This window comes from Triturus cristatus, chromosome 3_2 (assembly GCF_964204655.1).
Source record: "Triturus cristatus chromosome 3_2, aTriCri1.1, whole genome shotgun sequence".
NCBI lineage: Eukaryota > Metazoa > Chordata > Amphibia > Caudata > Salamandridae > Triturus > Triturus cristatus.
Genome location: NC_140584.1, coordinates 962374113 through 962400844, shown reverse-complemented (window position 1 = coordinate 962400844; position 26732 = coordinate 962374113). Strand labels below are relative to the sequence as shown.

The 26732-nt window shown below is 43.5% G+C and overlaps 2 long non-coding RNA genes across 2 annotated transcripts in view; both read left to right on the top strand.

Moving 5' to 3' along the window:
* Positions 1-9973: 9973 nt before the first annotated feature.
* LOC146858900 (uncharacterized) lies at positions 9974-11016 on the top strand. Its single transcript, XR_014980041.1, has 3 exons — positions 9974-10591; positions 10663-10760; positions 10846-11016. It is a non-coding gene; the product is annotated as an uncharacterized LOC146858900 (long non-coding RNA).
* A 3664-nt stretch (positions 11017-14680) lies between these two features.
* Positions 14681-26732, top strand: part of LOC146858899 (uncharacterized) — a 117645-nt gene continuing 105593 nt past the window's right edge. Inside the window, exon 1 of the long non-coding RNA XR_014980040.1 lies at positions 14681-14871. This is a non-coding gene — a long non-coding RNA (uncharacterized LOC146858899). The remainder of the gene's footprint in view (positions 14872-26732) is intronic.

Sequence of the window (26732 nt, the reverse complement as noted above, 5' to 3'; positions counted from 1 at the left end):
AAACAGACTGAGGTATGAGGGGCCTGCTTTTTTCCTTATCCCTTACATTCTTTCTAACGGTTGCTACTCCACACACCAATACAGCCAACCTGCTAAAACAAGTGTGGCTTGGCATAGGACATGCTGATCCATACGTGCTGGCACATAATTTTTTTTTTAAAGTGAACATAAGAAGCTGACCCATTGTCCCTCGTCAAACCACTTCATTTACCATAATTTGTCTTTAGCACTGTGCTTCCTAGCAAATAGTGAATACAGAGTCTACATCAGGGGTGTCAAGCAATCCATGTCGGTTTTTAGGATTTACATGTTAGCCGCCCTCTCTTGGAAATTATTGGCTTGAGGTCACAACTAGTAAAGGCTTGTTATGGTGTCAATTGATCCCTCCCTCCCACCTTAGTTATTTTGGGATTGTAAGGAGAGGTAGGCTCCCCAAACTAAATTCCTTGGGATCTTGGAAATTCCATTCCTCTGAAAAAGATGGTGTTGGCCATGGTAGGGGAAAGCGCTGATTAGTATCCAAACATGGAGTTTATTAAATGCATCTTTAATCTACATATACTACCTTCCTTATGCATATATATATATACCTTCTATATACTTATGTATCTATACATTTATTACTTGCCTTCTAATTCAGCATATCCAATGCACTAACCTATTTCTCACCTTATTACCTCTATCAATATATCCTCTGCCTCCACTCTCTCATTCACCCGAAACCCCATACCACTACTATGATCCCCAAAATAACCCTTTCTAGACTCCTCCCTACTCTACCCCTCCTTGTATCATTTCATACCTCTTTTACAAGTCAGAGCTCCCAAAAACGCCTTTCTAAAACTTCCCCCCGCCTCTTCCCCTCCACCTCCCTTTTACTCATCCCAAGCCTCCTCCTACTGCTATGAGCTCCAAAAAATAAATACATCCTAAGTCCTTCCCTCTTCTATCTCTCCTCTCTAAATCAGGGGTCGCAAGCGCTAAATAAATGCAAATCTTTTTCCCTCTTCTATCCTGCCACTATCTTTCTCAATGCAAATAACTGACTAACATATCCACCACTCAAAGTACTTTCATATTTCACTATACGAATTCACCACTAATCCTTTATAGGTTCTGGAGTTGCGTGCTAATCGCTGAAAAAGTGCTTTGGCGCCTCATCAAAGGTAGTAAGCACTATATAGATGCAATTACAATGCAATGTGAAAACAGCACCAAAAGCATGAGGGCTTTGCTTTTAAAATCCAACTCTACTACCAATACACACTTTTGAAACATGAACCCATTTACCCATTGCATAATGTTACGTTACATATATTTTTTGAGATACCCTTTGTCTGCTGCCCCCAAACCCCCCCATATGCACCATTTTGTACTGTTTCCAGCGCTCGTGCACTTCAATAGAAGAAGGTCCCCCTATGCTCCTGCAACCCCTCCAACCCCCCAACCTTACTGGGTTATCAGCCATCACCAACTCTGATCCCTCAACCCATCTGGATTCTTGGGCTGAAAGGGGAATTTCTACCATTCTGATTTATTTTCGGCTGGTAAATTGCGAACATTCAAACCTCCCAGGGCAGAGTTTACGGTCCCACCCGGTCGGTTCCTTCCTTATGTACAAGTTCAATGATCACTGACAACTTTGCTTCTGTTTTTTTTTTTTATAAAAAAAAATTAATAAAAAAAAAATTAATAAAAAAAAAAAAAAAGACAACTTTGCTTCTGGTCCAGGATCAGAGACCTCGCTGTCAATCTCCAGATGTGGACCTGCCCCATGTCTTATGGCTGTACAGTTTTCTGACCGGCTACTGGACAGAGATTATTGATCTGCTTTACCTGGCGTTGATTGAATAATTCCCTGAAAGAAATGGGACTGGGGCTCTTCTCTCGCCCAGACTCAGACAAGTCCTCAAACCTTAATGTTAACGAAACAGCAGATTAGGATACATTGGAAGAACCCAACTCCACTGACCGCCCAGAGCTGGAGCACGACGTCAGTCTGCTGGCTGTTGTCTGAGAGAATACATATACATAGGGAGGATAGAGCTTGCAATGCTCACGCAAACACCTCATTGCCCAGGACTGGGGACTCCCTAGTGGAATCTTTCACGTGAGGCATCGAAGATGATACACATCCTCCAATAACACTAACCCTAATGTTGCATTATATCATTGGTCTCCTGCTTTGTTAGTTTCTCACTGACATAGACACCTCTAAGGTATATATTTCAGGCATTGCAGCCTGGAGTCCACTTTCTTAGGCGAGTCGGAGATGCTGGCAATCACCTGTCCCACAATGTTACTGCCCATAAGATGCAATGGTTGAGGAAAGGAACACGTTTGGGTGGTGGGAACACAGTGGGAGGGACAGAGGGGTGACTTTGGGTATTTATAATACGGGGGGTGAGGACAGTAAGAAGACCAAGCCTTGGCAAAGCCAAGAGGTCTCGCATTTGCAAGAGATATTGGTATTGTAAATGACCATGCCTTTTACCCATGTGTTATGTTGTGGTGTGGAGTGGATGTATGTGGTGTGGAGTGGATGTATGTGGTGTGGGGTGGATGTGTGTTGAGTGGAATTATGTGGGTTGGAGTGGAATAGTGTGGAGTGGATTTGTGTATTGGTTTTCAGAGGAGTTATGTAGAAAGTAATTATGTGGCATTTAGTGTACTGAATTATGTGGAGTGGGATTGTGTGTCATGGAGTGTAATTATGTGGAATGGTATTTTGTGTTTTGGAGTGGTATGTAGGGACGTTTTATTATGTGGTATTCTGTTGAATTTTGTGGGATGAATTCTGTGGCGTGGATTGCATGCATGTGGTGTGCTGTGTCATTTTTTTGAATGATATGGTTCGGTGTCAAATAATGTGGTGTGGAATGGAGATATGTGGAGTTGAATTGTGTGGCGTTGAGTGAAATTATGCTGATTGAAATTATGTGGTACAAAAGGGGGTGGTGATGGACAGAGCATCAGAACCAATCAAACACTCACACCCAGTCAACAGATCTGGGTTTTATCCATCACCGTTCTTTAGCCCACTCTGCCACCCCAGTTCAGACATGGCCATATGCAAATCAGTCTGACCCTGTGCCTCATGGGAACAGTCCAGCCCAAACTGCCAAGCCATGCCTTCCCTGGACCGGAAACAAGCTTCCTAGGACCGGTTTCTGGCATTTCAGCCGTCTTCAGCCAGGCTTGCTTGAATCCAGTGGCAAAGTGAGCAAGGGACTCACGTCTGAGCATACCCTGCCAACTTAAGCGAACAAAGCGGTACAAAAGGGGGTGGTGATGGACGGAGCATCAGAACCAATCAAACACTCACACCCAGTCAACAGATCTGGGTTTTATCCATCACCATTCTTTAGCCCACTCTGCCACCCCAGTTCAGACATGGCCATATGCAAATCAGTCTGACCCTGTGCCTCATGGGAACAGTCCAGCCCGAACTGCCTAGCCATGGGGTGGCAGAGTGGGCTAAAGAACGGTGATGGATCAAACCCAGATCTGTTGACTGGGTGTGAGTGTTTGATTGGTTCTGATGCTCCGTCCATCACCACCCCCTTTTGTACCGCTTTGTTCGCCATAAGTTGGCAGGGTATGCTCAGACGTGAGTCCCTTGCTCACTTTGCCACTGGATTCAAGCAAACCTGGCTGAAGACGGCTGAAATGCCAGAAACCGGTTCTAGGAAGCTTGTTTTCGGTCCAGGGAAGGCATGGCTTGGCAGTTCGGGCTGGACTGTTCCCATGAGGCACAGGGTCAGACTGATTTGCACCCCCTTTTGTACCGATTGAAATTATGTGGCATGATGTGGAGTGTATTTATGTGGATTGTTGCTACATGGCATAGAGTGGTTTTATGTGGGGTGAATTTATGTGGTATTCAGTTGAGTGTAATTATGTAGAGTTTAATCATGTTACGTTGAATGGTATTATGCAGAGTGTAACTTGGTTGGGTGGTGTTGAATTGCGTGGTGTGGAATTGTGTGGTGGTGTGTGTCACTCTAAACATCAAGGCATATTACACAGTATTGGAAGCTCTGGATCAACCCACAAAAAATAGAATAAGCAATCACCTGGATATAAAAAAAGAAAAAAGATCTGGTTGTTCCTAAAACAAACATTTCAATGGGCCTCAACTAAAAATAATTATTGGTCTGTTTATACAGACAGCGGACCAATCTCCCACACTCATTTGAGCCTCACGTCATGCAATAAAGCGCTGTGACATGTCTGTGGAGACATGAACAACACACTAATCCAAAAGTCAGACTTCTCAACGTTGCCACCTATAAGACAAATCTCACCCAACATTCTTCCAATTATGCATGACACAGCAGCTATTTATTTGTCTATTCCGAAAGCGCTTAGGTGGTTAGAAAAGGTACGAAAGTGCAGTGTAAATGCAAATACAACAATGCTTGCACTCCAATGCTAAGCAATCAGTGTGTGCCTCCAAGCACTGCCTTTGCTGCAAATACTTGACCACTGTCTGTCCGTGGGGCCAGCCGAACACTAAAATGTTTATAATAAAATGTATACGGGTTTAAAAGCACGCTAATAATATTTTGCATTGACAATACACATCCAGTGTTTTCACCCCTTTTAAACAGTAAAACATTTAATGGCAATTCACAATTTTAAAGCTGTCATATATCAATGATGGTTTCAAATATTTACATTTGTTTGAGATTCACCCTGTAAGTACATTAGAAAAACAACTTTCATTGGCTCTGACTCACGGCTCACCAAACATAGTAGATATATGCCAAAAATTAACCAGTTCTAAACTCAACATTAAAATAAGGCTTATGGAAAAAAATGCGGTTAGCTTACATAAGTACCATCTCTCCCAGTATGAGAGCGGTGACAGGGTAGGTAAAATTCTTGCGTATAAAGTAGCTGATGGCAAGTCTAGAACTCTTGTAAAAGAAATTAAGGGCCAAAATAACATAGTATATACTCAACCAGAGCAGGTCCTTGAACAATTTGCTATATTTTATCAAGCACTATATACCCCAGAGGACTGTCCGACTACGAATCAGATCCAAGAATACCTAGATACGAACTTAGGTAAGGACCAGCGGTATGAAGGATTCGAGTCGCTCTCTGCTAATATCTCCGAGCTAGAAATCAGTCTGGCCATTAACTCTCTCCCCACCGGTAAAGCTACTGGGGAGGACACCATCCCACTTGAAATATATAAACTATGTTCAGAGGAACTCATACCCTTATTCTCCACCGTGGTAAATCTTATAGGTAGTACTGGGAAAGCTCCTGAATCTTGGAACATTACTAGGATTGTTTTTTTTCTAAAAAAAGGTAAACCAGGAGATCAATGTGGGTCATACCGACCCATTTCTTTAATTAATGCAGACGCAAAAATCTTTGCTAAGGTATTGGCTACACGATTAGCTCCATTCATACCGCATTTGGTGACTCCCTTCCAACATGGTTTTGTTATGGGAAGAGACACTACTTCCCATATCAATACAGCTATTACGGCATTTGACGTGGCCGGGATTAGCTCAACCCCACTCGGTATGATACTTTTGGACGCTGAAAAAGCGTTTGACCGAGTGGGGTGGGACTACCTGTGGTCCACACTGACTACTATGGGTTTTACTGGACAATACCTTAAATGGCTACAGGCTTTATATGATTCCCCAAAGGCTAAGCTTAGCTATGCGGGGCTAACTTCGCTTAGCTTTCCAATTTCTCGTGGAACACGGCAAGGGTGTCCACTTTTCACCCTTGCTTTTCGCGCTATCTTTGGAACCCTTTTTAACAGCTCTACAAGCTCACCCCAAAATTATTCCTTTTACATATGGCCAGACTATGTTAAAAATTACGGCATATGCCGATGATATAGCGGTTTATTCCTCTAATGTATCTGAAGCTTTATTGGGCATTATCGATGAGGCTAATAAATTCGGGTCTGTGTCTGGCTATAAACTTAACACGCATAAGACACAGGTTATCTTGAACTACAAACCGCCTATTCCGATCTTAGGTACCTCTCAAACAGCTACTTATCTTGGTATTAAAATCTCTTCTAATATCAATGATATAGTTACTCTGAATTATGATGATCTTCTTAAAGAAACAGCTATAACATTAAAAAGATGGCATAAGGTACCTCTTAATATCATAGGTCGAATTAACTTAATTAAAATGAACATACTACCCAAATTTCTATATTTATTTAGGTCCATACCTCTTTATGTAAATAATTCCTACTTTGAGCGATTGGACGGGATTCTTAGCAGATACATCTGGGGATATAAAAGGGCTCGTAGGTCAATTAACCTACTTAAATTACCCTTTGACAAAGGCGGTCTTAATTGCCCTGATTTTAGATTATACTTTTTCTCAGCTTTTCTTAGTCGTCTTCGTAGTTTGTTTATTCGCAATAAGAACACCTATTTTTGTTATCAACTATCGTTAGGTGAGGATTCTAATATGTTCTTAGCCAAAATGAACGATCCAAACTACTTTAAACGAGTTAAATTTAAGACTTCCAAAGATAGTTACAAAATCTGGCAACTGATTCTGACTAAATGTGACACGACGATATATCATCATCAATTATCTTTATGGGTAAACCCAGGTCTCCCAGGAATATTCCACGATGGGTCATTTAAAATCTGGGAAAAAGCTGGAATTAGAACACTTGGTGACTTATATGGCAATGATGGTCTTTTGACCTTCGAGACTCTTAGCAAACTTTACAAACTGCCTGAAACATCACGCTTTAAATATATACAGATTCATGACTTTCTTATTCGCAAAATGAAGCTTTTGAATATCTCTGATTCTGATATCTGGGAATGTCTCTATTCCAGCAAGGATAGGTCATGTATTAGCGTCGGATACGGTGTCTTAACCCTATATAAACCTGATGATTGTGGGAAAATAGCAGCGAAATGGAGTTCTCGACTAGGCTTAAATATTACAGCTAATCAAATCTCTACATCTATCTGTAATATAAATCGTATAATTCACTCTTCCAGCTTGAGGTTACAGTATTATAGAACTATTTGTCAGTTATATTATACTCCTGAAAGACTTTTTAAGTGGTATAGTAATAGTACTGATAACCAGCGGACTAGCTGCCCTAAGTGTGACCTTTCTGCTGCAAGTTTAGAACATATGCTGTTCACTTGTCCTAGACTTGTGGAATTCTGGACTAAGGTCAAACAAGGAATGGCTTCGATTTTATCTAGACCAGTAATACTTAACTTAACTAATGTACTGCTGGGTATCCAGAATTACAATAATACACCAGTAGATCCACAGTCAGATCTCTTCAATATCCTAATTGGTTGTGCTCGATTGACTCTAGCTCGAACTTGGACTGTAAGTAACTCACCACAAGTGATGGACTGGTGGCTTTTGGTTAAAGAAATATATATCATGGAATCCTCTCTAGCTAAAATCAGAGGAGCAAAATCATTACAGAAGCTAGAAAGTATCTGGGGGTCCTCATTTATCTGAACTCCTCTGAAAGGTATATATATACATATATTTATATATATAGATATATAGGTATATATATAATAATTTTTTTTTTTTTCTTTTCTTCTCTTTTTTTTTTTTTTTTTTCTTTTTTCTTTCTCTTTGGCTTTACTTTCTCCTGCTGTTTGCTATACCTGCTATCTGAATTAAAATGAATTAAAACGATCTTTCCATTTTTGAAATCTAATTTGATACTTATATTTATGTCCTGCAAGTCACACTATATGAATATGTAAAACAATTTTTTTTTCTGTTGTTCTTTTTTTATCTTCTATTTGCTTTTTTTGTTTGTATTTCTAAATGTATTGTTGATTTGACCTCTTATCCTGATCTCAATAAAAAAAAAAAAAAAAGATTTAAAAAAAAAAAAAAAGAGATTCACCCTGTAAGTAAATGACTTGCAAAATCCACAACAAACAGTGAAATTATCATAACAGAGGACACTAAATGAGACGCAATAAGGAGGCAACTCATAGAGGCCCAATCAAAGTTAAATTGAACGCTCTGAAACAGAGAGGTGAAAGTTAATACGGAACGATCAAGAATGGTGTTGTCATAGGATATGAACAATAATAACAATGTAGTTGGAAAGCTCTTGGTATTATAAATTTAGATCGTCTTCTAGCCGATAATACAATGGAAGGTTTTATTCTGATAAATTATTACATTCATATTTTGCATAAGTGCTGAAAGTTATATTTTGGCAAGTGAGCGCGTCCTCGAAATATTATCAGTGAGCAGAGGACATGGTGTATTTGAAAGCAGCTGCTGTAGAATCCAAATAAACCTCCTCCTGGGTGATATCGGCAGTCCCAGAACTACATATCCCATGATGCCGGGACAAGTGACATCATCATGCACATCACATGTAGTAAGCTGAGGAGCCGTGGATAATTCAATTTACCATACCATACATTTGTTCTGTTTAATTGTTAAACGAGATGCATTTGTTGCAGACTACAATGCCGGATGGAAATGTTTAATTGACGGCACTCTCATTACACTGAGAGACATCATAGCACGAGCACAAAGAACAAACGGTTCGCATTACCTCAAGAATCATGAGTCGGGTGTTTTACCTTCTGTGAATCAATATAGTCCTTGGCAGGAGAGCATCCGCCAGCGAGTCAAGCCTGACAGGGTGATCCAGGTAAGCATTCTCAGCAGAGATGATTCTATGTCTAATGATTTAACAGAGGCGGCAAGCAGCAATGAGGGAGGGAGTTGGGGCACAGGATATGCGCACTGTATAAACAGTGTCTGACATTTGATCTCGGTCTTTGAATGCTTCAAAAATATGACTATATAAGAGCTTGTTTTACAGCCCGGTTTACAAAGGCGCTGTAGCAAGTGAAAACACAAGTGCTCCTAACAAGGAACCCACCAAAAGGGAAGCTTTGACAAACAAGTAGGAAACAAAGAAATAAATAGTGCTGAAAAATGAACAGATAAGCACCAAAGCATAATGATACCAGTACTTGGGCAATGCTCTATGAGAGGAAACAAAACACAAAAAGGAGGGACAAGGATTAACCACTAGCAAGCAAGCCTTTTTAAAGGAACATCGAAGTAATGAACAAAAAGGCAATGGGCGTGCTATAAACCCACAAAGTGTATACAACCTGTCTCAAAGAAACAGCGCAAGTACTCCCTAGGCTTGACCTAAAAAGGACAGAATAAGATTGACATCTGACTAGGTGCATGTACAACAAACCTACACAGATACTGCTGAAACATTTGAGCAATGCTGGCAGCAGATGACATGCAGCTATATAATTTATGCTGCACAAGCTCATGCAACTAGGCGAACTGGCAGATGAGGAGTCTTGAGTAAACCAGGAGGTACCATAGCATTTACAAGAAGGAAATGTAGTCAACTGGACCCAAAGACATCCAGATGGCTGCAGGAAGGTAATATTCTGAGCAACAATGAACCATAACAGAACATAAGAGTCAAACAAGACAGAGCACATTTCTGAACATAGGACAAGTCTAGTACAGAGACTGCTGAACATAGGACAAGTCTAGTACAGAGACAGTTGAAAGACATACTCCCTCTTCCTCTAGGATGGCAGTACGCTTTTCTTCAATGAAAACAAAAAAATAATGTCTATTGGAGTAGAGTGGCGTAGAGTGGAGCATTGTAGAGTGGTGTAAAGTGTTGTGGAATGGTAAGGAAAGACAGACTTGAGAATGGAACGTCATGTGGATAACATGGATGGACTTGAACTGCATTCTCTTATTGTCAGGAATCAGATAAATTTAATATCCTTGGTTCAGAGCAGGTTGAGGAGAAGATGCAATAGAAAAAGAAGATTGGTGAAGAAGATTCCAGTGAACAATCACTGGAAATTACTGTAAAAACTGTGTCTGGAAGAACATTGTAAGATGGCTGCCGTGTTCACTTGCAATTCGCAGCCATCTTTATATGAGGAACACTCTCACGATAATTAGAGATTATCAGCTGCGTGCACGCGCTATACGCGCCGTACTTCAATTTGAAATCCTTGAGGGAATGCTGTTTAGATTTTGCTTCCCTGTCTTAGAACTGTGGAGCGCCGGCGGAAGTCCGTGGAGGCTTGTGGGGACTTCCTAGCCGTGCCGACGCTCTGTCTCATTCCCGTATTTTCAGCTGGTGAGCGGCGACTCACCTTTCCATGAGGCAGCAGCTTGTCATAAGAGAACTTCATAGTGGCGAGTGCCTTCTCCCGTATTTCCGGAGTTGAGAGGTTTTGGAGCAACAGCGGCAGGAACAGTCAGTAAGACTCAGACTTTCAGGGGCAAGATACTGTGTCGCTATCCTTTCCAGGCTTCCCCTTTGGAGCGTCTTTTCCTAGTCTTTTCCTACCTCTCTTTCCCTCCCTAGTCCATTTTTGCGTGCTTCATCGGCCAGCAGCGACAGTGCCTGGAGGTTAGACAAAGGACTTCAACCCAGAAGCGGTTTACAGAGACTTTTACAGACGTCCTTGTGCAGTGATGGAAATGAACTTCATTTGCATGTCAAAAACTCTGTAAATAATGTAAATGGTTTGTGCAACAGTTAAAGCTTGAAGAAAGAGCGCAGTTAACCATGGTAAGAATATTTAAATGAGTAAAATCCAGTGAGGTAAAAATATTCTAACCGCCTTCTCCTGTGTGCATTAGGTATTCAGACCCATCAGTGAGGTGTACTGGTGGTGACAAAAACCGTTTTGACAACATATCAGCTAATAGAAGAGGGGCAATAACTTCAGACAATTTGGGTAAGAGTTTAATCAAAAGGTAGATAGAATAGAAGATAATTGAGGAAGTGTGGTTATATTGTTGTCTTTCAATTGTGTTCATTAGGTGCTTGTTTCTGCCTGGAATTACCTTGGGTTACCGAAGAACAGAAGAGGTCCTTGAAGGGATTCTGGCAGCAAGGGAGCAGTCAACCATCTGGAGTTATCTCTTCTCTGTCCAACTCCCCTTTCCCCCTCTGCTGGTGCGGTTACCCATTTTCAAGAGGTGACAGTACCGGTGAGTGGGCATTGGGAATTATTAATCAGTTCTGCGTTTGTGGAGAACCAGGTACTTCTGACACTGAGTTTGCAAAAGACAGTGAAACAGAGATTATTTTTGAAAAACTCCCAAGCATCTAAGGAGCTAGGTTATGAACTTGCTGCAGTCCACGAAGAAGGAGTGCCCGATGTGCACAAAGGTAAAGAGTCTTCCCGTAAGCTATCCAGGAAGGGGAGCAAGAAAGAGGATGTTTACTCTGAGGTCATCATTTGTGCTACAAGGGAAGGGGGCTGAAACAACAATATAAGGAATATACAGGGGTTAGATGTCAGAATCGCCTCTCGGGCAAGCTAAGAATGGCAAGAGAGAATTCTCTGTGCAAGCATGTTTTTAAAGGAGGTGTGAGGCAAGTTAAATCCAGGGGCATTTTATGGTGATCTTGGATGAAGACGAATCTCACCTGGCTTGCCAAATGCACCTAAGCAAGCACATTATGTAGGCGGAAGAGGGGACACGCCCAAGTAGATGTAGTGTAGAGAGGCTGGAGGAAAGGAGCAGTCCACAGAGATGTTAAAGTGACCAGTGGACAGGCAGAAAATGCCCACTGAAGTGGGAGAGATACTACAGAGAAGCTGAAGTGCTAGAGAGAGAGGTTGCGAATATGTTGCATCACTATTTAACTAAAAAGAGGGTGTAAAGGCAAATACACATCTCTTGGTAAGCTAAAGAGAGGGAAAAGACAGGCTACCTCTGCAGACACACTCCAGGAAGTACCCTAACATGTGCCCTGAACAACTAACATTGTCAAAGGTGCCCTATGCAGAGCTTGGACAGAAAACACAGGCCTCTAGGCGATCTACAGAAGAGTGGCATGAGAAGGGAAACTCCACAGGTTTGCTGTACTGAGGCATGATATTGGTCCGCTATATCTGAGATAGGGATAGAAGCATACACTTCGTCAAAGGGATTGATGTCAGGAACAACCCCCGTACACACAGGAAACGTTACTGATTGGTTGGACAAACACATACCTTCACATGCAAGATACATGAGAGGTGGGAGAGCAAGGCACCCCAGAATGTGTGCCATTTGGGAACTCCCCAGCAGCTGGTGCACTGGGCAGAGTTGTAGGATAGATGGACAATTGTATGGCTCTATAGAGGGGTTGGTACTAGAAGAATATCAGCAAGTACACTCGAGATTAGCCGGAGGGAAGGCTTTCCCACATGGGCACACACTACAGTGGAAGGAGGACTAAGCCACTGCCACCAGTAAACTGTAGAAAGCACTAGGAGACCTTAGGCACCCCTGCGGGTGTGCTATAGAGGCGTAGGAAGGCAGACTTACCGATGCATGGCCTGCTGATCTCAGAGGGCTGCCGCAGGAGTCATTACTCACTTGCTTGGCCAGAAGCTGCCGGCATTGGCTCACATTGTTCTGCAGCAGCGGTAAGGCCTCGGTGAGGCGGCAGGTTGCCATGTCTAACGATGGACGGGGCTACCCACAGGTGTTTATCCAGTTACAATGGAAGGACTGAGTGCCAGCATCACAGATCTTCCTGCTGCAGGGACTGGTGAATTTCGCGTTGAACGCCGCAGAAACCAGTCCTGAGGGACACAGAACCAGAAGTTCAGAGAGCTGTTAGGCATAAGGATATAGAAGAAGGACTCGGCATGCCACCGCCTGCCCTGGACAGATTACTGGGCAGCGATCTTATAACGGTGACTTCTGGTAGATAACCATCAGAGAATACCATTATATTATTACTTTTATAGCGCTACTCAATTTAAGTTATTTACCATTATTATTATTCCCTGAGATTTACTGGGCACACAAAGATCTCTCCAGCAGATACATTAACCCCATAACATATTTTTAAATGCAGACTTTACAGCCAATTAAGCTGAACAGATATCCCTGTTTCTCTCCTTCTTGCCAATTTCTTTGTAGCAGAGTTTAAAAATAAATACACGTATTAGTTGTGGCCCAGATTTTGCATTGGGTTTGTGCCACATTTTTCACACAACCCTGACACACAATCCCATTTGTTTAACCTCATAGTGTGCTTAATGTACTCATGATAGTCCTGCTAAATAATATGTATGAGGTCGTAATATCTGATGGCACTTCTTTTGATTTTTTTTGTGTTTAAAATGTTTTTATTGAGAGTTTTATTTTCCATGGTACATCATTATACATTTTCAATTAAGGCATAATGCCAGGTGTACAAAGGCAGTCAGACAATATAAGTGTATTATGGAGTATCCATCTCATCATACATCGTATGATGGCACTTCTTTTGATGTCATTTCTTGGGAAGTGTAACGCCCTGAACGTCTCAGGATCGTTTAACAGACACGACAATGAGGACGCAACCACTAGTGAAGGGTTAGTTGTTTTAATGAAGGCAAATATAATACAAAGAATAAACAAAAGTTATAGTCACTGGAATCCTCCAGGCTAAGTACGTTACCAGCCCACAGCACGGATGGTCCTAACCGTCCTCTGCATATACGCCGGTCCCGGCGTATGCCAACAGAGGGCAGAAATGAAATGGCCGACAATGCCAATCGGTAGGCTGTGAGGGGCACGAAGAGTGTTGGGGAGAATCGAGGAGTCAGGGAAACACCCAGCCGGGGTCTCTACCTGAAGAGAGCAGCCGCTCGATCGATCCTGTGGACTTCCGAGTCTGTAACGCGGCAAACACCTCCTGGTGTGCGTTACAGCTGGCAGTCCCTGTGTCTCTGGTCGGGCTGGGAGTTACGACTCCAACCAGCAAAAGCGCCACTGCGCTTGGACTCAGCCGAGTCAAAAAGCGAAGCTCAATGGTTGACCGGTAGAGCTTCCGGGTCCTTCACAGGTGACGATGGGGCAAGACACGGCCCAGGGAGTAACGACTCGACCTACCTCCGTTCTTGCCTTACTGGAGCACCACTCCGGAACACTGCTCTTCACGAAGCAGGTACGTCGGTGTGAACACAATATCCGACAGCGTTGTACCTCCCGGTTCCTCCCTTTATAGGGCGTGTTTTCCTTGAGTTATGTAACAGCTCTCCTGTTTACATAAGGGCGTGTTTCCTTGAGTTATGTAACAGCTCTCCTGTTTACATAAGGGCGTGTTTCCCTTGAGTTATGTAACAGCTCTCCTGTTTACATAAGGGCGTGTTTTCCTTGAGTTATGTAACAGCTCTCCTGTTTACATAACCTCTCAACCGCTAAGCATCCTGGGAGATGTAGTCCATTTTCGCTGGTTACCGTTTTCCTCCCCTCGTATGACAGGAATTCTTGACAGGAAGTCACTTCATGTCACCTGTGATGTAATCCCCATGAGGTCATGCGTTGTGGTGTCTCACGCCATGATGTCACTTGCATTTTGCCCAACTTGGTTAGTCTTGCTTCTTTTTTTTAGGACTTGTGCCCGGCCCAATACTACCAAAGATCCCCAGCCATTCCTAGTTGCATATCTAATCCAAACCTTGCACAATATCCATCCCAAGGTTTGCAATGTTTGGGATATTGTGTTTTATTTGGTATTGCAAGGCGGTGAGTAATGTCAAAAATTAAAGACAGCAATAATGCTAGGACGTCTGTGCTGACCGAGTAGTGGGTAATACCACTGCAAGAACGGCCATTGTGTGCAACGCCTGCACTGCTTTACTCACTTCACCTGGTCTATGTACAGCTGGACGAGCCTCTGCAAATCCATGCTGAGTTGGTCTGCTGTCCATGTGGGAAGGACACAGAGGCGGCGACGCCTACAGCAACTAGTTTCTGATCCGGCTATGGGGTTGTGAAGAGGAACAAACACAATCGGGGCTCTCCTAGAAGACATGGGGGGAAAGAGAGCGGCTTTATCCCGGCCATCTTGAAAAGGTGAGTAAGTCTGCCAACCGGAAGACCCATTTGCCTGAAGGGAAGACGCACATTTATAAATAATTATGTATTAGAAAAAAAATGCATGCTTATAATACAAATCATTTGTGTTTCTAAAAAAAAAAGACTTTATTATTAAAAACATCTTATTTTGGTGAAATTCATAGTACTTATCTCAAAGCTCTAATATTTTAAAGGGAGTTAAAAGAAATGTTCAATTTATTCAATAAAGCTCCGCCCACATGGCTGTCTACAACAAAAGTTAGGCTTACGGCCGCATGAAGCGGGTGTCATGCTGAAACACGAAGTGTGGTGGCCGTGAAGTGGGTGCTGTGCTGATAAAATAAAAGGTGCACGGCCTCCTGATACGGCCGCAATGGTGAAAAAAATTAAAAAGGGCGCATGCTGATTAAAGAAAGGCGCACCTGATTTACAGGGCCGTTGGAGCTCCTAGCGACTGACAACAGTAGCGCTCGTGTTAAGAGCTCAAAAAAAGTCGTTCCAAAACAAATGCTAAAATGGTAACCAGTGGATTGATATTGTACTTGGTCCCTGATCTCAGGAAGGGATAAGCACTGAAAAAGGCATGACAAATGTATACCATGAACAAATGCAAAGAAAGAATAGGAGAGTGACAATGGCGCCAACAAAGGTGAAGCTTATGGGCGGGCTGTAAGCCCACAAAGTTTATACATCATGTCTAGAAGAGACAGCACAATCGTTGCCTAGGCTTTACCGTAAAATAGCATGCCTGAAATACCATCTTCAATGGTACTATTTACCTTATTTGCATGCTGCCTCATTAATATTGTATGCTGTATCCGTTTGAATGCAGCCAATAACTAGCTAATAAAAGAAAAACAAAAAATGTTACATTTATTTTTACAGCACACTAACACTAAGCTTCTTGTGTTGAGGAAGTAACATAATGAACCTAAAGTAAAACATGGAAAAGTTAATATAACTGGCTAAAATGTTTTGATAACTATGCTAAGCTTGGATGAATTGGGTTTTGTCTGAAAAGGCAGATGGGAGCCAGTTCCACAATCTGGCTGCTGTGATGAAGGAATATCTGTGTCCATAATTAGCCATTCCTGCTCACAGCAGAGTTAATAGAAACTGATTGGGTGAGCATTAGGAATTTTTTGACATATAGAGTGTGAACATAGACATTCAGAGAGAGAGTGTAAGGTTTTGTGAACAATGGTGAGAACTTTGGGGGCAACTCTGTAAAGTAGCAAATATGTTTTAGGATTGGCGATATCCTGTCATGCCTTGAAATTCCAGATATTAGATGTGTGGTGACATTGAATAGGTTGATGGATAAATATTTCAAGGCCATCTATATAAACAGCATTTGCATATCCCCAACCTGGATTGGATTAAAGCATTTGCTACTGGCATGCACAAGCTATTGTCAAAATAAGGTCGGAGTTCCCTAAGGAACTTAAGTTGGCTGAAGCATATTCTGGGCACTTTTTTCACCTGGAACCAGTGCTTAATTTGAGTCTGTGGTTTCCGGTGCTCGACACCAGCACTTAATTGTCAACACCTGGCACTTATGACAGCTGCCACATGGTGGCACGGTTTGTAGAATTTAAAGATAAGCAGAACAGCAATTATTTATTAATTCGCTATCCATCAAAAGCAACCAATACCAGCCCCCCACTGAGCTATTTTTAGCATGCTCTGTGAGGCATGCTGCGTTCAGGTAGGGACTTGAAATTCTGCCCACTCTCCGCCCATATTTTTCATTCACTTTTGTCATTGTCCACTGTAAACTATGGCTGTTCATTGGTCAATAGGCGTATTAGTCCCTCCTTAGAACCACCTTGTCTCATTTTGTAACCTCCCATTGTGACTCCCCCTGTTACGTGTGTTGTTACTCAGTAGGCTTGAAATACAGCCTCCGAGCAGTATTTGCTGCTACAGGCAGGACACGCTCTCTCATAACACTTTTTTTCAAAATGTATATAGCACAGGCTCTGGCATTTGAAATGCAATAGGCCTCACATTTGCGAGAATTTAAGCTATTGGCATCGTAAATGACAGTGCCTTTTATCAAATAAAAGGCATTGTTATTTACAATGGCAATAGCTCAAACTCTTGTAAATACGAAACAGATTGCATTGCAAATGTTTGTTAAAGCTCTGGGGTCCTGGAATCGTCTGAACTATCTCGCATGTAGCAGTGTGCTGGTTAGTAGTTGTGTGGGTATTGTCATTGGCAAGGCTGGCAATGGGTGGTGCAAGCTACAGAGGCCACTTGACTAGAGCCCTGGCACTTTTCTGACCAATTAAGCACTGCCTGGAACTCAAGCGACAGGCTGGTGTTAAGGTAAAGATCCAGGTTATGTACATCCTTTGCTGTAGAAGAAAGAGGTCGCGTAGATTCATGGCAACATGTCATAAGCCAGGATGAGGAGGACTTGGGCGAATGCAGTACCTCTATATTGGTTGGATTTAGCTTCAGAAACTAAGCAGACATTCACAAGTTTGGTAAAATGAGTCCATTAGTTAGCGAATTTACATCCTATTCTGGGAGTGTAGTGTCTCTTGAGTGAGACAGAATGAATAGGAGTTGGGTCTCATATGTATTTGGGTAAAAGAGGAGCCTCTAAGTGTTAAAGAGTGGCAAGTAGAGGTCACATGCATAAGTTAAAGAGGAGTGGGGCAGTCAACCATTAACAGGATACCACAATTCAGATTTTGGGCATGAACTGAAAAGGTGGTGGTTAAGTAATCTGCAGACAATCAAAGAGAAATTATATTATCCATTTGAGGAGTACCCTGCCAAGCCCAACTTTGGTTAGTGTTTTTTCATGATGGAATGCTCTATGCTGATGCTGAAGGATCAAAGAGAACTAGAGCCTCCGGATTTGAGCTTATACCTATGGGCTGCACTTCTCCAACAGATGAAGCCACTATTTGAGATAAGACCAACTGAAAATGAAGGAGTGACAAATTATATACCTTCAATATTTGAATTATCTATTGGAGAAAGGGCCAATGGCTTGTTAGTGAAACAGATTGAACCCTCCTACTTTAAGAAAGTGAAATTTAAGGTTATAAAAAATGCCTGGTTTCTATGGAGAAAAATTATGAGATACATGAAAATACCAAAATATAATAGGTACATTTCCTTATGGCACTCATCAATATTACCACCTCATATGTATGATACTATCTCTAGACTCTGGGAAAATTTAGGAATATTAACGATAGGAGATTTTTTACTCACCCCACATGGGCCTAGATTTCAACAACTACAATCTAAATTTTCGATCCCAATGAATAGTATATTTAAATTCATACAAATTAACTCAATATTAAATTTGAAAACCGCTGATATATCTTTGGTTACTATCGCTTTAATTGACTGCATGTTGAGATCTAAGTCAAAGATTGGCAACTTGTATGATATTTTAATAGAAAACAGACAAGATGATCTGGAATCCATCGAAGTTGGTTGGTCTCGGAAATTAAATAATCCTAATGTTGATATTGATTCATCTCTGTCCTTATCGACCCAGGTGTTTATGGCATCTAATTTGAAGGCTCAACTCTATAAAACCATCTTTGACTTATATTTTACTCCGGCCAAACTTCACTCCTGGGGGAAAAGGCCTACATCAGATTGTCCAAGGTGTGGCAGAACAGCAGCTAATTTAATACACATGTTATATGAATGTGATAAATTAACGACGTTGCGTGCAATGATTGCTGATTTTTGGCAGGAAGTGTTTGGGCACCCTGTAGCGGAATCACCTACATTATATATATTGGGTAAAGATAACACACTAAACCATACTAAAGCAGAAGAAATCTCTCTCTTCCTCGGTACATCAGTGTATAGATTAATAATCACTACCCGCTGGAAAGACATCGACCCTCCTAATTTTCAGATCTGGCTCTCTAGGCTTTTAGGGATATGTAACCAGGAAATGGCGATTTTTGCCTGTAAAGGTTTTAAAGCAAAAATACGTGGTACTGAAATTTGGAAACCTATTGAGGATTGGAAAAATCGATAATACAAATTGTATATAAATAAGTCTAAATTGGATGTAGCTAAGTCTTTATGTGCTTTCTTTAAATAACAACATTATATTGTATATTGTATGTACTGAATTTGTTTTCTTTTTTGGTTACTGTATTATGTTTCTGCAACTGTGATTCCCAAATAAAATAAAATTTAAAAATAAAAAGAGAACTAGAGCCTCGGCACTTCCATTGAGCACTTGGCAGCACAGATCATGCCATGGCCAAAATCCGGTTTGGAAGGCATCCAGAAGGTTACTTTCTTCGACTAATTGCTGGGGCTGCTTAAAGATCAGTTTTTTTCTATTGAACTATCAAGAAATGGCAAGAGGGAGTATTACCATAATTTGTTGAGGGATTGAGTTTTCTTTTTTAAGAAAGGTTTCACAATAGCAGTTTTTCAAGTAGTTAAAAAAACAACATGTTCCTTCATACCGAGGAGGGTTGATCCCACTTGCTCCAGAAGCCCTCTGGCCTTAACCTGCCTACCAAAGCTGGTAAGCCAACTTATTGATTCTGCCCAGACTCAGAAAGTTACTCTATCATCTATTGGCCTACTGCCTGCCTTAGACGGTAATGCAAAGATCAGAGGAACATGGAGAACAGGCAAATGGAGATAGTAAACTCTTAAAGCCAAGAACCTCAGAAGTATGTAGGCATTTCACAACTTACCTTGGACCATCAAAACATCCTCCAGAATGGTTGGTTCAAATGATCTAGGTTGTAAATAATTATAACTATTTTCCTTCCATTTCTATCTTCCAATTTTTCTTTAGCTTTTTTGTTGAGTCTAATACTTTTTACTTCTTATGACCCTGGTTTGGACCATACATTCTTTATTCTGTTAACAGTACTACCTTTTGAATTGTTTGCACATGCAGCACCTCTTTGAGAGGCAGTCTGAAGCTTAATCCGCGCTGCTGATGAGTCTTTGACTAGCATGGATGGTACCTTTCTGGCAAGATTTTTGTGGAAGCCAAGTTAAAGCAAACACAATGGTCTCTAACATCTTAACATACCAACAGGAGTCAACAGTCATGATTCTTCTTCCAGCAGAGCCTTTTTTCAGCTCCTGAAATGTTCTGAGGAGGCAGTGGTGCTGGTGGTGGAAGAGGAGGAAGTATGGTGATGGTTTTGGTGCTGGTTGTGCCAGCACTACCTCTTTGCCTTATAAAATTACCTACGGTTCCTTGTTTCAACAGCCCCAGCTGTCAGCATGAAGGCTGGCCATCAGCTTCTTGGCTACTCTCCTGTCCAACACGGTTAAAACAGTTTTCCCCTCTATTGTAGCAAGAGCTTGTCTAGGAAAGGTCCTCTGGATGAATAGGAGAATCCCTCCCTGGCATTTCTAAGTCAAAAGAGATAGTGCTAAAGTTGCTCTTCATTGTGACAATGTCTCCTCTCCACTACTCGATGCCTAAGTGTGATGGGTATGGCCAGAAGTGGATACCATGATTACTGTGCAACTGGAACCAAGCTATACCCAACTAATGAGCCCTAATCAGGGCAGAAAGGGTCTTGGGTTACTTGTGTATCGGTTCAGGGAGGAACTGGCTTGGCGGTTCAGGCTGGAATGTTTCTATACGGCTAAGACCAAACTGAGGTTGCAATGTTGGGCAAAAAATGGATTGGGATGCAGCCCGAGTGATTTTCAGTGGCTGAGAATAATTAAAGCATTTCATCCATCGCCTTCTTGTTGTTGCAGTTGATGCACTAATTGCAGGAGGTTTGCCCAGATGTGGGCCCCTTGCTCACAGTACCCACTGGAACATAGCTACACCCAACTGAAGAGCCCCAATTACGGTGAAAAATATGGGGTTGCTTGTGTTCTGGTTCCTAGAGTATCTGGCTTGGTAGTTCGAGCTGGATTGTTTCTATAGGAACTGTGTCAAGACTGATTTGCATGTGACTGGGCCTAATCTGAGATGGAAAATATAACAATGAGTTGGAATGCTATCCCGAGCGACTGTTAGTGGTTAGACTTATTGCAAGCATCTTCCAATAACCTTTTGTGTGTAAATATCACTGTACCTGAGCCGGATTCATTCTACTGTCCTAACTACTGTGGGTCAAGTGATCAAAGGCTCACGCAAGTGGGATTAGCATGAGGGGGGGGGGGCAATAGGGTGTTGCATCACAAGGGAAAACTGCAATCAGGATCACTGTTCTGCATACTGGATTGAATTATGTAGCATTTAGTACTACAGTGTGATTAAGAAGTACTTAGTTTCTTTAAAACAAATGACCTGCACTTTACTGAAGATTGATGCTATTGAGTCTGTTGGTTGATTGTTGACCTCTGAGATCATGCACCCCCACACCACCTTCCTCAGAAGCCTGTGCCTATCCTGAGAGCAGAAAGAGTTGTACTTGGCCATGTTTGTCGAGCACTAGTTGGACGTACACCAAGCTACCTGTGCAAAAATCTCAACCACTATTGTTGGCGACCTGTAGCCTATGTCTTCCCTGTTGGCCCCCTGAACAGGATCTTGCACTTTTTAGAGAATGCTGAGACCAGAAAGAAAACATGTATTAACCTTTCTAGGAATGACTGAATTCCATAACAAGTTCATAAGGTATTTTCCAGCAGAACCAGGAAAATAAGAAAAGTACTTAAAAATGGAATTGAATTTATCTGGACAAATGAACGTGAAGAAGAGACTTTTATAATCTTAAAGTGAACCTAGTTAATACTCTGAATTTAAAATTTGTCCCCAGAGTCAAGTGTATTATAATCATGGATGCCAGTGTCGCATCCATTACCCAGCACAACAGTTAGGGGTGACAAGACACCAGCAGTTGCATCATGTGCCCTCAAGGATGCAAAAAGAAAAAAAAGCACAGTCAGTCCATTCCCAATACAATTCTGACATGCAATTGAACTGATTTATCTGATGATGTCAAACTAACAAAACGTTGTAAAAAGTGATCCAGTTGGCCAAAAGTTCTGGAAAAAGTTGCAGAGAGGAGTTTAAACTGAAATTAGAGGCATATAGTTTATTATCACACTCCACAAGGACATATCCTTAGAATTATTGAAGAACATAAAGACCAATTCTGGAGTGTGGCCTGGGTGGAAAAAAGAAGGTTATTTACTTAATAAAGGGCAGGGATTATTACCGCAGGGAAGATATGGTGAGATGAAGAAACAATTGGAGAGAAAACATAAATAGGATATTCACAAGGTAGATGCTTGAATAAAAACAGATGTCTTGGGGGCGTGGCCGGGCAAGATGGCCGAACGGACGTAGATCGTCTCGGCTCCCGGTCCACGCACTATTCCCGACCTGTTTCTCACGAATTCTTGCCACCCTGTCAACGAGAACATATAGCCCCGAGCGGCGGAAGATGTGGAGCACACGCTGAGAACCTTGCCAAGCTCCGTTCCAGCTTACTCAGGCAGACCAAGAGACTCGAGTTGGAGCACCGGGCTCACAAAAATTGCGCCTGCAGCTCGGAGCAACCCAAGTCCCGTCGCGACCTGGTGAGCCTCAAGGCTGGCAGTGAGGGAGAACGAACCTCTGCCTACCGCGGCCGGAGAAAGAGACTGCAACAGACGTGTGCACCACCACTTACCAGGAGCAACGGATCCGAGCCTGAACGCTTGTCTGATCGGACATTGAGGTGAGGAGTGGCATCGCGGAGCGCAACGGGTGCGTGGGCTCTAGGAGAGGAGATAGAGGGGCAACTCCTCGACGGCGGCATGCACCAGACGCCAAAGGCCGGTCTCTAGTAGCGGGAGATCTAACATCCCCAACACCACACACGCCGCGCCTGACTTTAAAATGGCAGCCACGCGGTGGCTATCAGCAGTGGCGCACCGTTCCCTTCCAGGCTTGGAACCCGCAGTGTCAGGGATCAGGCGACTGGCCCCAGCAATCCCCGTTGCCAGACAGCAATAGCAACACTGCTCTACAGCTTGGGCCCTACTTCACTCTCACTGAGACAATCAGGCAGCATTTATACCCCGAAAAATGGAGCTCAAAGAACCATGTGGAGACAGTGTTTTATAAAAGCTGAATATCCATGCAGCCCACCCCACGACGAGGATAGAATGAAGGCACATTGATTGAGACATCTAGCCCATTTACGGCTCGGCCCATTCACTGCTTCGCCAGGTCTTCACATTGTGGGTCGACACTATTGGCTTCTGGGTTTCACCCCTCTTCAGCCAGGATAGCTTGATTCCAGTGGCATGGAGAGCACGGGACTCACGTCTGAGCATGCCCGTCCATGAGACTCTGAAGCGGCGCAGCTCGCCAGATGAGCGCCCTGTAATCCCACATGAGCAGCGGCCCTAAGCACTCATTTAGTACCAACAGGTGGGACAGTCGCCATTCATCACCTTGCAGATATCTCCCGAAGACCTCCACACTTGGGTTCAGCACATCCTTCTTACCACCATATCGGGAGTCCTCCTGGACCCGCCCTTATGCCGCCAAAGAGGTTAATGAGCAAACCACCCAACAAGGTTTTGGATTATTTTGCACCAGCAGACAAGCATCCTTCACAGGACCCCAGCGGAACAGACAACATGGCCCTAATGAAGGCGGTCCTCCTTGGCATGTTTAAAGACTTTAAAGCTGAACTCAGGAAGGATCTTAGCCAATACATAAAGGCATCCATGGAACAATTGCGTTCCGACCTCACAGATAGGCTGTCTTCCCTACAACAGGATGTGGACACGGTGGGAACAAGAGCGCTCGACCTTGAAGTGCAAACTCAAGAACACAACAAGCATACCACCGAACTGAGAGATGACGTCTGGATCCTCCATGACCAGCTCCCCCGAGTGGGACGGGTATGCTCAGACGTGAGTCCCATGCTCTCCATGCCACTGGAATCAAGCTGTCCTAGCTGAGGAGGGATGAAACCCCGAAACCGGTGCTAGGATGCTTGGTTCCAGTCCAGGGAGGACCTGGCTTGGCGGTTCGGGCTGGACTGTTCCCATGAGGCACAGGGTCAAGACTGATTTGCATATGGCTGGGTTCAAACTGGAATGGCATGGTGAGCAAAAAGACAATGGATTCAGGCCCAGATCTTTGTACTGGGGTGAATGTATGACATTGTTCTGCATTCTGTCCATCAACTGTTGTTTTTGCATTTAACAATCCTGAAGGCAGAGTGCTTGGTTTATATGTGAGAGGGTGCCCCTGCATGAGCTGAGCCCCTCTGCAGCGTTCGGAGTATCTCCTCTGATGCTGTTTGTGGTGCAGCCTGACCATATACTCTTAAGTGCAATATAACCTCATGGTAAATGCTAACTTTGGGATGGCTGCACGGAAACATGTCATGATTGGTGTCAAACGCTTTGGAATACTACCCCCCCCCCCCCCACCAGTTCTGGCGGCGGGGGTAGCATTCCACCCTTCTAGAGGGAGAGACATGTTCACACTGGGCTAACCCGGCAGGACTTTATAGAGCCCTGGCATCACAAAATGGATGCCTCTGCCACAGACACGGGTCTGGCCTCCTGCTGACCGAAACTCTCGCAGGGGAGGCCTGGGCAATAGGTTTCCTGTCCCAGGGAGGTGTAACCACCTCCCCAGAAAGGCAGATGTGTATTGGGGCTGGGCAGGAGCACTCTCTGGTGTTTTGAAGTCCTGCACTGGGAGCACATTTGGCGTCCCTGTGCATAGTCCAGTTCAAACCGGTTGCAGGGGCTACCTGCCCCTGCTCTGGTGCGAAAGTGGACAAGGGAAATGGGTGTAACCACCCCGCTTTCCAAACCCTCCCATAGGTGGGTCCTTAGAGTATGTCCAGCCCCCAAACTTAGTATAAGTATGGGAACCCAGTCCTAGCGACTTTAGATTACCCTGGACAAAACTCTGCATCATATATCCTGGACCTTTGACGTTCTACTTTGACTAGGAGACTGCAGAAATCTCCCTTGGGGTCAAGGAGTGACTCCCCTGCTTGGCAGGCATCAAAGAATCAACTGACCGGTCTGCATCGCTGAAGCTCCCACCAGATGTCTAAGTCTTTGCACCACCAGAGGGGGATTTCCAGACTTCACCAAGGCTACCCTGAGTCCACAGCAAAGCTGAGGCCCGTGGCTGTCGTGGGTGACGTGGAACCGTGACCCCTGAACACCGTGAACTTTTGCGGCAACACTATCTTCTGGGACTTCCTCGAAGTTGTGCTTTGGGCATCGAGTGGCCCCAGCCTTGAGCACCTCCTGCACCAAAGATTGCTGGCCTCCACTCCACAAGTGACCCGTGTGCCAGTTTCAAGTGCGGCCGCTTGAGGCTCCTTTGCGATCACTAGCCCGTTTGCTAGTAGGTCCCCACGAAGGCAACCCCTCTTCTAATTGAGCTTTCCTGGTTGCTCCAGACGTGCCCCAACTTACCCTTGCTGGGTGAGTCCAGCAGACCTTGCTGGTTTGTTCCGCAGTCCTTTCTCTGATTTCCAGTGACTTGCCATTGTTGGGTCTAATCTGGTGGCCGACACCGCAGCACTCGACAGACTTTGTGGGACAGCTCGAAACCATCTCCTGGTTGTCATTGGCACCTCCTGGACCTCGTGGCTGAAGAGGCAAGACACCCATCAACTCACCTGAAGCACCCGACATCTGTGCGCATTGGTCCATCCTGGCCTCGGTCACTGGTTAGTGACCCAGACTCTGTCCCCTCTGCTTTCAGGTTCCTTCCATCCTAGATCCAGGTTTGGATCTCTTTGGACACTTCTCCTCTTCACGGCAGCAGCAGTTCTTCGCCAGCTTCCATTGTAATCAACGACGCGATCCGACACCAAAAGACACCTATGCACCCGGCTTCCCTGGGTGAGGTAACTCGAGTACTCCGGTGCTCCTGTGGGTGCTATCTCTAGAACTTCTTAAGTCCAAAAGGGTTTGGTCCTGACTCGATTCTAAGTGTCCCTAATCTTTAAATTTCCAACCGCGACATTGCCCATAGAAGCTAACGGGAACGCGCGGTTGTGTTTACACACTGCATACAGTCCCCGTGGGTCCCCTGTGTCACTACCTTGGATGGTTCCTTGGAGTCCCAGCGATTCTACAGGCTCTAGGTCTTGTGTCTAGTTCAGTCGTGGTTCCTATACCACTTTTTTGGTATATGGTTTGGTACGTCCCTAGGGCCCTAACGTCTATTTGTGCTATTACTGTTGATTGCTAACTTGTAAATTAAGTACTTCGTACTCCAGTCTCATAAAGAGACTAGAGGTGTGTGTTTTATCCTAAATACATATATTTTGAATACATACCTGGTGTGGTTGTCCTTTCATTTGATCATTCAAGAGATTATAGACTGGTAAAACAAGCTGCTTTACATTCCTTCAAGACTTAGCCTGAAGGCTGCTCTCCATAGCTTCCACTAGGATAGCTTTCAATAAAGGTTGTTTTTAACCAATTCACCATAAGGGGTTGTTTGGACTGATACAAGGTGCCCACTAGAACTAGTGGACAGCATATATCAGGCCACCTTCTCACATTGGTGTGCAGCGTGTGGGATTCCAGCTTGCTATTGTTGTACCAGATAATCTCAATTGAATTGATCAACTGAAAACCACTAAAGGTACCTAAGGTACATATAATATCAAGTTTAGCTACAGTAAGTTCTACTGAACTTAGAGTTGTCTGTTAAGGGATACCACACCCTTTCTACAACTCAAGAGAGTTTAGTAGGCCACACTAGTGTAGGTAGTGCAATACATCACACCACATTAGTAATGTCTAGTTAGCCAGGAACCAGTGGGTCCCTGCCAGGAGTCAGTGAGCTCCTTCCGTATAGATATGAGGATCTCTCCTTTGCTCAGCTTAGGGCCTTATGTTCCATTAGGAAGCTGAAGACAGGCAAAAGCCCAACC